Source organism: Melitaea cinxia, chromosome 10 (assembly GCF_905220565.1).
Source record: "Melitaea cinxia chromosome 10, ilMelCinx1.1, whole genome shotgun sequence".
Classification (NCBI taxonomy): domain Eukaryota; kingdom Metazoa; phylum Arthropoda; class Insecta; order Lepidoptera; family Nymphalidae; genus Melitaea; species Melitaea cinxia.
Window position 1 is genome coordinate 9,377,129 of NC_059403.1, and position 15,453 is coordinate 9,392,581.

Here is a 15,453-nt window from a genome sequence, read left to right on the forward strand (position 1 = left end):
TGTACTCTTATATGTAGTTTCATGCCTGTAATTATATCTATTCAAGTGTATCTATAGTTATATAATTATATGTGTTTACATATATTATTTTAAAGTACACCTCTATGCCGCTTTATTCTTATTCATGTCCTTTTTCTAAAGGTTGTCTGGAAGAGATCGCTCTTTAGCGATAAGACCGCCTTTTGTACATTCCTTTTTTGTTATTATTATTATTATTATTATTATTTCTCGCTTGTTTCTTTTCCTTTTATGTTATTTGTATTGTTTTTGGTTGTATAATAAAGTATATTTGTATTGTATTGTATTGTAAGGTGGGTTACATAAATTATTTTATGTTTTTAACATGACCAATTTTTTCTTTAGGATTTACTCAGTTTCATTACTTTTCCTGCAGAACATTCTTTCATTTCGAATCCAGATAAACTTATATCCAGCTTCCTTCGTCCTCTTTTTAGCTGCTGCGTGAAGAGTCTTGTTCGTGGGAGAAAAATAATCGCAAACAAAGACCGGTGTACTGTATCCAGGAAATTCTAGTAATGAAGTATTCACTTTACTTACGTGAGGTTTTCCTTTATTATATTTAAAAGACGCCGCAAGAAGCTCATTGCGTAACCTTGGCGAAGATAATTGTATAATTTTAGACCGTGGGCGTGGATAGCTTCGACTTTCCTTGGCAGTGCGGGTGCAATTTAGTATATTATTTTTCTTCTGTTGACAACCGAATGTTTTTCAAACTAAATTTAGTTTTTGTTTTTCCCAAATCACAAACAATTTTCGTGAGGTTTTCATTTCTATTTTCCGGCACACATCGAAGCCCAACATTATTTTGTCTCGATTGTCGCTCCATTTGATTAATTCTCCTATTAAGGTCATTAAACGTAAAGCTAAGGTCTTCCTTTTTAGCTTCTAAATTGAATATTAACTTTAGCGTATCGTAGTCCACTGCTGGCAATAGGCCTCTCCAAGTTCGGTCCAATAAATTTTAACAAATTACGTAATTTTCACACGTTGTCATTATTTGCAAAGCGAGGTCGTTCTACTCCGTGCCACTCTTATTAATACAACGGTAGCCTCGAATCTGCGTATTGACTCTACAATATAGGTACATGATGATATATGAGATTTTGCGATTTAATTGAATTGCTTTTATACCATTTTTTACAGACCCTATTCTTCTAAAGATGGTCTCATCGATTCAATGACGAGACCGAGGTTTAAAAAGTAATCATTATGCTTTTTTTAACCGTCTGATAGTACAAACGCTTTAAAATTCTTCGATAAAACAACCAAATTCCCTTTCAGAGATAAATGAAAATTACTAGGTCAAACTAAATTAAGTTTTTACAGGACCAAATGGCAACTACTCTGCGTCGAGCAAAAAAAAAAAAAAAAAGAATTACGCAAATCGGATCAGAAATGTTTAAGTAATTGGTATACTTCTAAAACAAACTATCGAGAAATTTACATCGTAAAATGCACATAAAATAAAAACTATTGAGCCATAAGTGTGTTTGCAGGCAAACGAAGAAAAACCGACTTCAATTATATCGGCAAGTAATACAGCGTAGGCAGACGAAAAAATAGTCAAGTAAATACGCACTATCAAAGATTACTGCAAAAGTTGTAATCAGATCTAGATGAAATTTAAATGTGACCACATGATAAACATCGGCTTTCGGTTAAATTAAAAATCATCAAAATAGGTACACCCAGTAAAAAGTTATGCGGATTTTCGAGAGTTTCCCTCGTTTTCTCTGGGAGCCCATCATCATATCCTGGTTTCCTTATCATGGTACCAAACTAGGAATATCTCTTTTCCAACAAAAAAAGAATTATCAAAATTGGTTCATAAACGATGGAGTTATTTCCGAACATACATAAAAAAATATATACGGTCGAATTGTGTAACCTCCTCCTTTTTTTGAAGTCGGTTAAAATGAATTAAATTTTTATGGGACCAAATATCCACTATTATAATATTCAGCATCTCGAAGCTATAAAAATACCAACGGAATTGATAACCTCCTCCTTTTTGAAGTCGGTTATTTATAATTACGAATTAAGCCATTAAATGTTTCAGTCACGTCAATTTCACATTTTCACCAGCAGTATAGATCGTGATATGTGATTTACTTCCACCTTATTTTGAAATAAATAATGTTTTATTTCTTGGTACAAGTTCAATGTTAAGTTGTGGCGTAACTTATTTTGATATTGTATTGCATGTATAATAATATTAAAAATTACTGGACGTAATTTAATTTAGTACAATTGTGTTTGATCGCAAACGAAAAAATTGAATTAAATTACATCGACAAGTAATAACGCAAGTAAATACGCATTGACAAAGATTACTCATTAATTAGTGATCAGATCTCAATTAAATTTAAATGGGACCACATGACACGCAACATCTTTCGATTAAAACAAAAAACATCGAAATTTGTGAACCCAGTCAAAAGTTCTGAGGTATTAACATATATATTTTTTATATATAAGAGATTTCCACCTATATATCGACTTATCACGACATCTCTGGAAACATAAGGCGTAGAGACTTGAAATTTGGTAGGAATATTCCTTTTGCCAAGTAGAGGTCAGCTAAGAACGGATTTTAATAAATTTCACCCACAAGAGAGGGTTGCGGGGGCGTTTATAATGGAAAATTGCCGTTTTTAAACTATAGCTATCTCCTATCGACTCCAAATTTGATAGGCATCGCCTATATGTGATGTAAAAGTGATCAATGAGCGGATTTTATGATAATTTATCCCCACTAATTATTGCGGGGGTAGGCGTTAACAATGAAAATTTTAAATATATGTAACTCCGAAACTACTTAACCGATTTTAATCTAGCTTTGTAAGCATTTGTAATTTGGTCAAACTTGGGAGATAGGGTAGTTTTTATCTCAGTTGGAACCGGTAGGTGGCGCTGCTATCGCTATGTAACTCCGAAACTACTGCACCAATTTTTATCAAATTTTTTAAGCATCTGTAATTTGGTCTAACTTGGAAGATATGGTAGTTTTTATCTCAATTGGACCCGGTAGGTAGCGCTGCTATCGGTATGTAACTCCTAAACTACAGAACCAATGCATATAAAAATTTGTAAGCATCTGTAATTTGGTCTAACTTAGGAGATAGGGTAGTTTTTATCTCACTCAGACCCGGTAGGTAGCGCTGCTATCGGTATGTAAGCTATTAAATTTGGTAGCTCTTTTCCGGGCAGGACTACGTCTCCCGGGTCAGCTAGTATATATACATATGTATAACTGAGAACCTCCTCCTATTTGGAAGTCGGACAAATATAATTAATATTTTTTTAAATAAGGCTAACGTAATTAGGTTATTAAATACATACTTAATATATTAGCGTGTTACGTTAGAGTAAAAACACACAGCTGAAATATTTGCGTTTTATGTAAATCACAACATTATGCCACCTTGACCGCCCGGAAATACCTACCTACTAGAATTTCCCACTACATTTTCATGGCCTACAAGGGGGGGTGGGGGGTAATAGTTAATAATTTGATGTGCAATTCAATATTTCTTTTCAAAAAAATTAAAAGTAAAAATTAATAAATTGAAATTTAAAAGTAAAAATAGGACACACTTTTATGCGCATCTTTATTGTTTTACATATATTATTTTAATTATTATTTACCAAAATTTTACAAGAAACCAAAATTATTTTATCACAATACATAATAGGCGACTGCACAAAGATAATAGACACTTGCACAAAGTCGCACTCAACAACAATTTAAACAAAATAAATGTAAATCGTTGCCAAAGATGTTGATCGATATTTCAATATAAATATTGAAGGTCGAATAACACGATACTTATCTGATGGAATCGCTTCGTCTATAATAGTATAGCCACCCTCAAACAGCCCTCGTATTTAATCGGTTCAAGGTCATTACCGATACGCGTTTTATGTGTGATTGACATTTGGAGAGCAAAAATGTGTGGAAAATTTCTAGTCTTTTCTTTTTATTTTTATAAAGAGATAGTACCTAATGAAAGCGTATGAAGAAAATTATAATGTATTTTTCCGAGTTTTCGATTGGCGAACAATTATATTTACAAGTGCACACGAATTATAATTACCTGTCATAAAATTGGTTAACGTAGTGTAATATTTTATGGTCTTATTGTATTCTGTAGCATTATTATTACTTACATATCAAAGCTTTTTGTAATGTGTATTCTGGTAGGACGGCGTTTACTGGTGTGTAGGTACACCATTATTACTTCCATTTTCCGACAACAAGGTTTAATTTTTTAAGTACTTTTATTATTTTGCATTTCAAAGGGTACGTAGTGAAAAACAGATAAACATTTTATATTTATATCGCTCCAGCCTGTAATATCTCCCTACTGGGCATGGGCCTTTTTCCCCATGTAGGATCAGCGCTTAATTCACCACGCTGCTCCAATACGGGTTGGCGGATATATTACTTACTATGAGTAACGATCAGTATCAGGCGTACATGATAACAATAGACCACAGTAATCATCTGCATGGCCAATACAAATGTTTGTCATATGCGGGGATCGAATCCGCAACCGCCAGCGCAACAGCCACAAACCAGTGCTGTGACTGTTGCGTCGACGCATTGTCTGTACTTAAATACCTAAAACGTATTACACGTAAGTACGTGCAGACTATGGTCTTATTTAGAGATGAAATATTGCTAGTATTTTGTTTAAAGTAAGAGTTTATAATCTAAACTTACACTTAAGAATGAGATCGATCCACAAAGCTTTTCAGGCTAGCCTGAAGCTACTGTAATAGAAGTAGGCAAGACCTACATAACTTTCACTAGTAAAAATTCGCCTCTAACTCTCTTTCGAAAATCCTTTATCTCATAATAAGTGAATATTTGTTCATTTATTCATGTCAGTAAAATCGTGACAACAATGATCGAATGATATTTGATACAACCTTATTCAAACAATCAATTTGATAGTATTCTATTACAGTTAATAACCTAAGCATTTAGGCTTTATTACCTAATTCTATGATTATTCGATAGAGTTCGGTTTTTAGTAAAATCTTTTAACGTCATAAGGCTAAATAGAGTCAGGAGGCTAAGTTAAATATTCATGGCCATTTTCCTTACACAAGCCACTCCAGTAATGTTTACGAACTTAGTTCTAGTTCGTTAGAAAGGTGCTAGGTTATTTTTTAAAAGTAAATTTAGAATCGTTACAGTACCTATAAGTATAGTCCATTTTGCCACATATTTTTTATTGCTTAAAAAACAATAAATTATCTAAATAAATACTAGCTTTATATAGTCGAATTTTTATTGTTTTATTTATACTTTATTGTACACCACAACTACATTTTAAACATTAAACACATTTAAAAACATTTACAGATTGTGAAGTACACGGGGAGAACTCATGGCTATTTAGCCATTTCTTCCAGACAACCCAATTAAAGGAAGGATAAATTTAATATAATTATATTTTATAATTTTATTTTATTAGATATTTATATTATTAGATTTTTTTAGGTCAAATATGTTTTCAATAAAGCTTTTGTCCATTCTTACAGTGTATATTTAAGACTAGCTGTGCCCGTGACTTCACCCTCGTGGAATTTAACAAAAAAGTTATTGTTCAGTTTGCAGAGTTATAAAATAAGTAAATTTCTAAAAAATAGTATTCTTTAAAAAGTTAACTCTAAGTTACTCCTTACTAAATCAGCTATCTGCCAGTGAAAGTCCCGGCAAAATCTGTCCAACCCTTTCAGAGATCAGCCGGAATAAACAAACAGACAGACAGACAGACAGACAAACAAAAATTGTATAAAATGTTATTTTTGTTATATGAACCGTCCATATGCATTTAGTAATAATTGTGTTTGCTGGCAAACGAAAAAAAAACCGACTACATTTACATCGACAAGTAATACAACGTAGGTAGACGAAAAATAGTCAAGTAAATACGCATTATCAAAGATTAAAAAAAGTTGTGATCAGATCTCGATGAAATTTAAATGTCACCATATGATAAACATCAGCTTTCGATTAAATTAAAAATTATCAAAATCGGTACACCCAGTAAAAAGTTATGCGGATTTTCGAGGGTTTCCCTCGATTTCTCTGGGAGCCTATGATCAGATCCTGGTTTCTTATCATGGTATCACACTTAGGATATCTGCTTTCTAACATAAAAAGAATTGCAATACAGCAACTGAGGTAGGGCACAGCAGGAATTTCCTGCTCAAAATATGGAGCAGCCCGACTGGGGAAGTACCTCGACCTTACAGAAGATCACAGCTAAATAATACTGTTTTCAAGCAGTATTGTGTTCCTGTTGGTGAGTAAGGTGACCAGAGCTCCTGAGGGGATTGGGGATTTGGTCGGCAACGCGCTTGCGATGCTCCTGAGGTTGCAGGCGTCTATAAGCTACGGTAAGCTCTGACCATCAGGTGAGCCATACGCTTGTTTGCCGACCTAGTGATATAAAAAAATAATATCAAAATCCGTTCATAAACTACGAAGTTATCCCCGAACATACATAAAATAAAAATAAAAAATATATAGACGGGTAAATTGATTAACCTCCTCCGTTTTTGAAGTCGGTTAAAAAGCGGTTATTTTAATATTACAAATAGACACTCCAATTTCATATATCCTAGTAGATAAATATATACGACATAAAAATGATACGACACAAGTATGAGAAGTAACGGTGACATAAATTTGGTAAGTGTGTAACTTCAGTTCGAAACAAAATTTTCGCAGAAACTTTCAAGTCATGCTACTTGCTACTAAAAGTCTAATGCTACTTTTTTATTCTGTTCAAATTAATTTTATTCATATTTAGCGATTCTTATTTTATATTATGACAAGTTGTGCTTATATAAGCTGTTAAATATTGCAATGTCAACATTAAGGCGCATAAATTAACTATTAAAAGCGTACCTACATGTCACACTTTGTTGTCGGAACAATACAATACAAACATACGTTTGTGTAGCTTATCACATGAATAAATTGTGATATTTGTGATGTGAATTTACGTAACTGTATTCAGGCGCGGATATCAAAAAAGGTTGTAATCACAGAGATCTTTGTCGATTTTCATCCGAAAATTAGTGCTAGTCTGAGTAAGAACTCGCTCATGAATAGTCATGACTTTTAAACGCCTTTTTAATCTTAGGTATGGAAATAGTCATTGTAGGAAGTCATACCTGATTTAGGGTGAAAAAGAATACAATTTTTCGACCATTCCATAAAACAATCAAGGGAATTATCTGAAATGTACCACTTACCTTTTTTTAGCCGCCCATTCCATAATTTCATAAAATAATCGAGTCAAGGTAAAATATGTTTCGGCTGAAGGGCATGCTTATTACCGTGCCCACAACAGTGGATCCACCCCCGACTACATTTTTGATGACAACGCCATGAATGTAGCGATGTTTTAAGAATCAAGTGTGTTATTTTGCATTCATAAATCATATTAAATGTTTGACAAATTGATTGATAGATATTTAGTGATGTCGGTGGTTATTAATTAATTATAAGGTGTCTGCGCCATTTACGTCAGGGAAATTTTTTCTTCTTATTTTATTTAGAAATTCAAGGTGAGATTTTACAAAATTTATTTACATTAATTGTCAATATTTTACATTTCAGCCCGTAATATCCCACTACTGGGCATAGGCCTCTGCCCCCATGTAGGAGAAGGATCAGAGCTTAATCCACCACGCTGCTCCAATGCGGGTTGGCGCATATATTCCCTACCACGAGTAACGATCGCTATCAGGTGTACATGATAACAACCAGGACCGACGGCTTAACGTGCTCTCCGAGGCACGGTGGGGAGACCCACAAGGACTGCACAAACACCCAGACCACAGCAAACACCTGTATGTTTTTTAATTATTATTGTTGATTTTATGTGGGTAGTTACCTATTATCTATAATATAAAAATGAGTCGCTGAATGTGTTGCTAAGCGCAAAACTCGAGAACGGTTGGACCAATTTCGCTAATTCTTTTTTTAAAATGTTCGTTGAAGTCCAAGGATGGTTTTTACGGCGAGAACAATTCGAATAATTTCCGTAAAAACCCTAAAAACAGCCCTTTTCTTTTTCCCATACAAACGTTCTCTAACTAAAATGTAGAGTCAATTTGAACTTTATTACTATTCAATAAAGTTCATATTAAATAATATATTAGGGTGCCTTTTACGTAAGTTATTAATGATTAAATTGATCTTTTTCGTAGACCGCATTTTAATTTAATTTACATACAGTAAAAATGGTACTAACTAGCTATTTCACATTACTTATTATATTGTTGCGGCGAACAATGGAAAATTACCGTTTTTAAACTATCGACTCCAAATTTGGTACGAATCTCCTATACGTGATGTAGAAATGATCGATGAGCGGATTTTAGGATACCTCATGCCCAATAAGGATTACGGGGGTGGGCGTTAACAATGAAAATTTGAAATGTATGTAACTCCGAAACTACTGAACCAATTTTTATCAAATTTTTTAAACATCTGTAATATGGTCCAACTTGGGAGATGGGGTAGTTTTTATCTCAATCGGACCCGATAGGTGGCGCTGCTATTGGTATGTAACTCCGAAACTACTTAACCAATTTTTATCAAATTTTGTAAGCATCTGTGATTTTGTAAAACTGGGTAGATATGGTAGTTTTAATCTCAATTGGACCGGTAGGTGGTGCTGCTATCGGTATGTAAGCTATCAAATTTGGTTGATAGCTGTTTTCCGGGCAGGACAACGTCTGCCGGGTCCGCTAGTTATTATTATTTTTAATTTTATTGTGTTTTATTTCCGTTGTAAATATATACATAATAAATGATTTGTAAATATCCCCACACATATAAATATTTTACATTGTATTAATTCTATTTTATATTTTGTTACTTGGACATTGTTTATATAATTATTTTTCTTTAGTAAAAAGTTGGTGGAGATATCGAAGATTTTATCATTACTTCATTTGTTAAAATAGCTCATTCGCTAACGATCGTTCTTCGGGCGACAATATTTGGTAGAGCTAGACTTGTGCGGGGGGCCTTGGCTGCGATGCGCTTGTTGCGCTTCTCCTGTTGAGGTATAAGTTCGTGCCGCGGGGCAGCGCAATGTCAGCTTCATGCCCTTGTTGATGATGAACCTGTTGTTCAATATATTAGCGATATCCAGGTGCTTTCTTGATTTGTTGGCTGCTATGCAATTGTTGCGCTCCTCCCGTTGAGGTGCAGTTTTTGTTGTGGGGCAGCGCGATGTTCTCCTCATACCCTTGCTAATGATGAACCTGTCGTTCATAATGCTAGCAATACATTGCTATAACCAAATGCTCTCTGGTTTTTCTGGCTGCGATGCTAGGATGAAAGACCTGGGTATCGGTGTACTAACGTAGCAGTACATTGTAGCGCGACTACCAGGTATCTTCGTCTTTGCTAATCGAAGAGAAGTTTCATTCTTCAGGTATGCTGGTAGCTCGGCATCGTTGTTCGAAGTTTAGCCACGGGCTCACCAGTGTGGTGGAGATGTAAGAATAATCACGTCGGGGTTATTAATTAAGCGAATGCGCTATTTAAGATATTTAATATCGGTATTTAAAATAAATGAGAGACTGTTTTAGAGACGCCTATTATTTTTATTTGGTGTTCGTGCATCAAAAGCTGTTTCACTTGGTTTTCACGTGATACCGATAGTCATTTTACCAACTCCGATTTTAATCGCTATTCTGCTGTGCGGGTGAGTGCATCCTCTACATCTGCAGCGTATTTACAATCCAACGATGCGAATAACAAATAAAATTTTAGCGTCATCAGTGATTTGGTTTCTTGCAAACTGACCTTCGATTTGCGGAAACCATATCGTCGCCTTTTCTGGCCAAAATGAAGTAAGTTGAATTTGGCATGGTGCTAGTGATTGCATTGATTCGGTTGCCACTGCTGCTTTCAAATCCATTGCCGCTTTCGAATTCCTCCGTTCCCTTGATATAACCTTGCTTTCAGCTGTGTCTTCATAGCTCCAACTGAAATCAATAAATAAATAAATTATGAGTTTCCCACAACCCTAAACAAATGACTTAATTATCACACACCGCCTTCACTTATTTTATCGTTTGCCAGATTTCATACCCAAATGGCGAAAAACTCCGGTACTATTTTTAATCGCTACACACTTCTGCTGTATTATAAAAGAACATACAGCTACAATATAAATAGCTGCAATGTATAACGCGTAAATTTTAATTAGTGATAAGAAATATCGTTTTATATTTGCGGAACATGAAAAATATATATGTAATATGTCTTTTTTGTTACATTATATGCCTTCTTTTACTCGTAAATAAATGTTCAAAGTGATATGTTGCGCGAACTCGAGGGTGGCAGTGCGCGGCATAATTTCTATCTGATAACGTTTTGCTGGTTTACGCCATAGTTCAAAGCCGTACCGCATTAACTAACCATGCAATACATCAACCTTATCAGCTGCTTTTGTACTGTTTCTTACATTTCATTTAATAAATTAGATCATTATGATGATTATATTTGAGGAAAAATTATTATTAGATTTATTGAACACGCTTAAGAAGAAAGGATACCGGCTCTTTCTCCATACAAACGTAGTCGATTGTTTTCTCCCTGGATACCTCCCTGGACACCAGATCAAATATTTTTGTAACTGCCATGACCGTGACCCTGTCTTTGTTTTTTTCATATTCCGATTTTCATAAGGAGTAGTAGTATTCAAAAACTAGAAATATTGCCTAATTTTTTTTATACATATTCAGATACTCATAAAAAAATTACTTATATTTACAAAAAAAAAAAAAAAAACGAGAACATGGCATAGCTGAAGGTTTTTTTAGTTACATAAAAAAATATGGTATGTTTTGGGGAGAAAAAGTCGACTACGAAATGCTGTTTTTTTGACAATAATTGTCTACCTAAATGATCTGCTGTTGTCCCTTTCTTGGCTCGGGGCGCGGCGGCGGTATACAGCGAGACAGCAACATTCTATCTCTTCTATGATCTACATATCCAGTTTTGTTTCGAATTACTCAGTATTACGTACGTACTCTAATCTGGAAAATTTTAACTTATGTACGCATGCTTACGGCAAAAATCATACTATAATTTATTTACTTGCAATGGAACTGGCTATGCTTGGGGTTTCTCTAAAAGATAGGATTAGAAATAAGACTATCCGTGAGAGAACGAAAGTAACCGACATAGCCCACAGAATTAACAAGTCGGAGTGACAGTGGGCTGGTCATCTGTGTCGCAGGACCGATGGCCGTTGGAGCAGACGGGTCCTGGAGTGGAGACCGCGTCTGTTGTTGGACCAACGATCTACGTAAGATTTCCGGTGAGGATTGCGGAAAACCGAAACGTCTGGCGCGAACCGTCCCGTACGTCCAGCAGTGGACAGCAATAGGTTGAATTGACTGACTGACTGATGCTGATTTTACTTTGATAAGTTAACAGAAAAGCAATGATTGCGAAATTCTAGAATAAAATACACGTATTGATATTTCAATGGCAAGGATTGTATGATCATTAGTCATCAGGCGTTAGTTCATATTTTTTACATGCCAGTTAACCCACCTACCTCCTATATTGATTTAGCGTTTTTAATGAAGCCCAAGTAAACATCAGCTTCAAACAAAAACTCGAGTTCCCTGAATTGCAAATATTTACTTTGTGTTTAGGAAATAAATTGTACCGCAAATAAAAAAGATCAGTTCGAAAATCTGAAGATTTTCGAACTGATCTTTTTTCAATATTCAATATTCAATCTTACTTAAGAGTAAACAATATCATTCAACAGAGTTTTAGACGTAAGACGTTGTTATAGGCTATTATTATTCGTTCGATTTACATCTAGAGCTGATAATGAATAATTGTGTTTGCTCGCAAACGAAAAAAAACCGACTTCAATTACATCGACGAGTAATACAACGTAGATCAACGAAAAAATAGTAAAGTAACTGCGCGTTATCAAAGATTACTCAAAAAGTAATTATCAGATCTCAATAAAATTTATATGTGACCACGTGACAAACATCAGCTTTTGATTAAATTAAAAATTATTAAAATCGGTAAACCCAGTAAAAAGTTATTGCGGATTTTCAAGAAGTTCCCTCGATTTCTCTGGGATTCCGTCATCAGATCCTGGTTTCCTTAAAATTTATTTGAGATCTAACAACTACTTTTCGAGCTATATCTAATAATGCGTTTTTAATTGACGCTTTTTTCGTCGACCAACGTTGTATTATACCGCATAACTTTCTACTGGATGTACCGATGTTGATAATTCTTTTTTGTTGGAAAGAAGATATCCTTAGTTTAGTACCATGATAAGGAAACCAGGATCTGATGATGGAATCCCAGAGAAATCGAGGGAAGTTCTTGAAAATCCGCAATAACTTTTTACTGGGTTTACCGATTTTAATAATTTTTAATTTAATCGAAAGCTGATGTTTGTCACGTGGTCACATATAAATTTTATTGAGATCTGATAATTACTTTTTGAGTAATCTTTGATAACGCGCAGTTACTTGACTATTTTTTCGTCGATCTACGTTGTATTACTCGTCGATGTAATTGAAGTCGGTTTTTTTTTCGTTTGCGAGCAAACACAATTATTGTGTAACGAGCCTGTTACTTACGTTACGAGTTTATATTATACCTAGGTACTATTTTTATATATTTTTTGTTTACCATTTTACTTTTAATGACTAACATCGATTATTGTCGTTTAAATTGTAAAATGAAGTCACTACATTCAAAATATATATTATATTAGAATATTACCGGGATTAATCAAACTCAAAAATAGCTTTATTCAAATAAGCCTTCGTCATTTTACAAATTAAATTTTTTAAATAATTTTAAAAGTGAAGCTAACAACCGGTTTGGAATGTAAATTCTGCAGAGAAGAACCAGCAACAAACTCCGCAGTTATTCTTTAAATAATATTGTACACTAAATTTGTATATAAACTGTGTTTTTATACAAATTTGGTGATATCTCGTATGAATACAGGCTGCTTCTAGTCCAATCTTTATCATTTATGTAATCTTGCATCGAATAATAAGCCGTAGCTTTTAATATAATTTCAATAGAAACTTTAATCTCATACAATTTCAAAGAACCTTTATGGAGTCCTACCTATGTGAAAATATTTAATTATAAGTTTATTTTTAATTTAACTATTCTTATAATTATATACTCGGACGCAATACCTGTTACTTTTTTAGAAAAGTTATCACTATTTCAATTTTCAAATCTATTTAATAATATCATTACATTATATACTTATTACATTTAATAATATCATTACATTATATGACAGACCAATCGGCGTTATTAGCAGTGTTTTCGCTGCAGGTTCGATTCTCGTTTTTGTTTTATGTAATATTTATTATTCACTGTATTTTTTCAGCATTAAGAGCCATTTCACAATTTTACGCTCTGCAAGTTTAGGTAAATTTGGTCGCATCGCGTGAGTCGTACGAGCCGCGCGATCTTTGTGTTAGTAAGTATAGTGTGACAACCAAAAGACCATCTTGATCATTTTCTAATGTATAATAAAAATTAATAACTATGGTATAAAATGTTTTTTAGATAATTAATTTGTTAAAAATTTCGAGTATGTTATATAACAACAGTCAATAAATTTAAAATAAAAATAAAAAATCAATTTTATGAAACAATTTTTTTAAATTGATTTAGTTTTTTCAGTTTACGAATGCATCTAATATTTACGATATGAATAAAAAAGCATTTAATGACATCGACACCGACAAACATATTAATTAACAAATAACAAGACACACAGATTGAAATGCCTATTTGTATTGATAGTGTGAGAAAGGAAAATTAAATTATACATTTGTTTACAGAAATTATCATTATATTATTTTACAGTCATTTTCGTAATATGTTTATTTTATTTATAAATATAATGAAAGTATCAAATGCGTTTTATCCGCTATAACAACAGGCGCTTGGCGCGTGTGAGCGAAAGAGACGGCTGCGCAGAATTTGGCGTGGACCTTACCTCTAAGAGCGCTAGCGCTCGACTGATTTACCGGGCTTGATGCGTGGCAATATATACTATCTTTTTATTATTTAATATAAAATGTATTAAAAATAATTACATCTTTTAATTATTTTTTTTGTATTCCTTAATGATGTAAGTTTACTTTGATGAAGATAGTTCGTTAAAATTTCTTAGTTTTCTAAGAGAAATATCGCTTTTAAAATTGTACTTATTTGGAAAATATTCGTAACTTTAAATTTTTTTTATCGTTTAATAGAGATACAAATGGAATAAAAATCTATGATAGTGGACAACAAAATTATATTCCACATATTATGATATATTTTTAAAATGGTTTCAACGCAGAGGTTATTGAAAAGTAGGACTTCAAAGTATACATTGCGGCCGTTTACCCAGGGAGGAGGCTGATGAAAAGGTTAATAATTTTATACACATAATATAAATCAAAATTCTGATCTGACTATGGATTACAACAAAGGTTGCTCTATTATATTTCAAGAATATAAATTACATTATTGCATCCAACACTGAGATTAACGACGTCAAAATATTACAATTTCGCGGATTGTTACCGATTTTTGTGAAATGGCTCTTAATGACATCTGTTACTTCACGATCGTCATACAGCATAGTGACATAGGAAATGTTTACTTCAAATTCTTCTTAAAACTCTTTAAAAAAAGATGGGGATTAAAATGTAGAGCTCCGTACTCTTCGGTTGTTCAAGCAAGAATATAATTCATGCCTAGAAATATTCGTACATACTAAATTTCCTAAAATTATCCCTAGTTTCTGTGTTCTTTATAGTCAGAAGTATAGTTATTATTTGTGTACCTGCGTGAACTACTGTACTTAACTACCTGTACCGCCCTGTAAGCGATTGCTAAATAAAATTATTAAACATGTTTTGAGCCTAGAATTATAACCAAACTACTCTTCGATGAATAGGTTGTTTTTTTTTAAATAGGAGATTTCTTCGAACCTACGTCTTTCGCGATGTACTTCTTTTTTCTTTTTGTATCACATAAATACCAATATTTCCTTCTTTCAATATGAAAACAATATATGTAATATCACAAATACCAGTTACATTAAAAGGTAAATGTATTAAAATGAAATAATATATATGTCACAATTTATCTTTGTTGGACACACTTCCAGGAGAGATGTTCCGTTTTTTAACGTTTATGATTATTTTTTTACGACACGTATTTTTTAAATTAAAGGTCCGTAAATTAACTAAAACCCCTAATCATGGATATTTGTCTCGTCAAATTTAAGGTTAACTTCTCGAAACTGAAATAAAATATTAAATATTTGACTACCACCATCAGTTCTAAATAGACTTTAATGTGTTTTT

General features: G+C 33.3%; 1 protein-coding gene across 1 annotated transcript in view; it reads left to right on the top strand.

The window, feature by feature from the left end:
- The window catches only part of LOC123657335 (kinesin-like protein KIF19), a 44,921-nt gene that overhangs the window by 14,609 nt on the left and 14,859 nt on the right, over nucleotides 1-15,453 (top strand). The window lies entirely within an intron of this gene.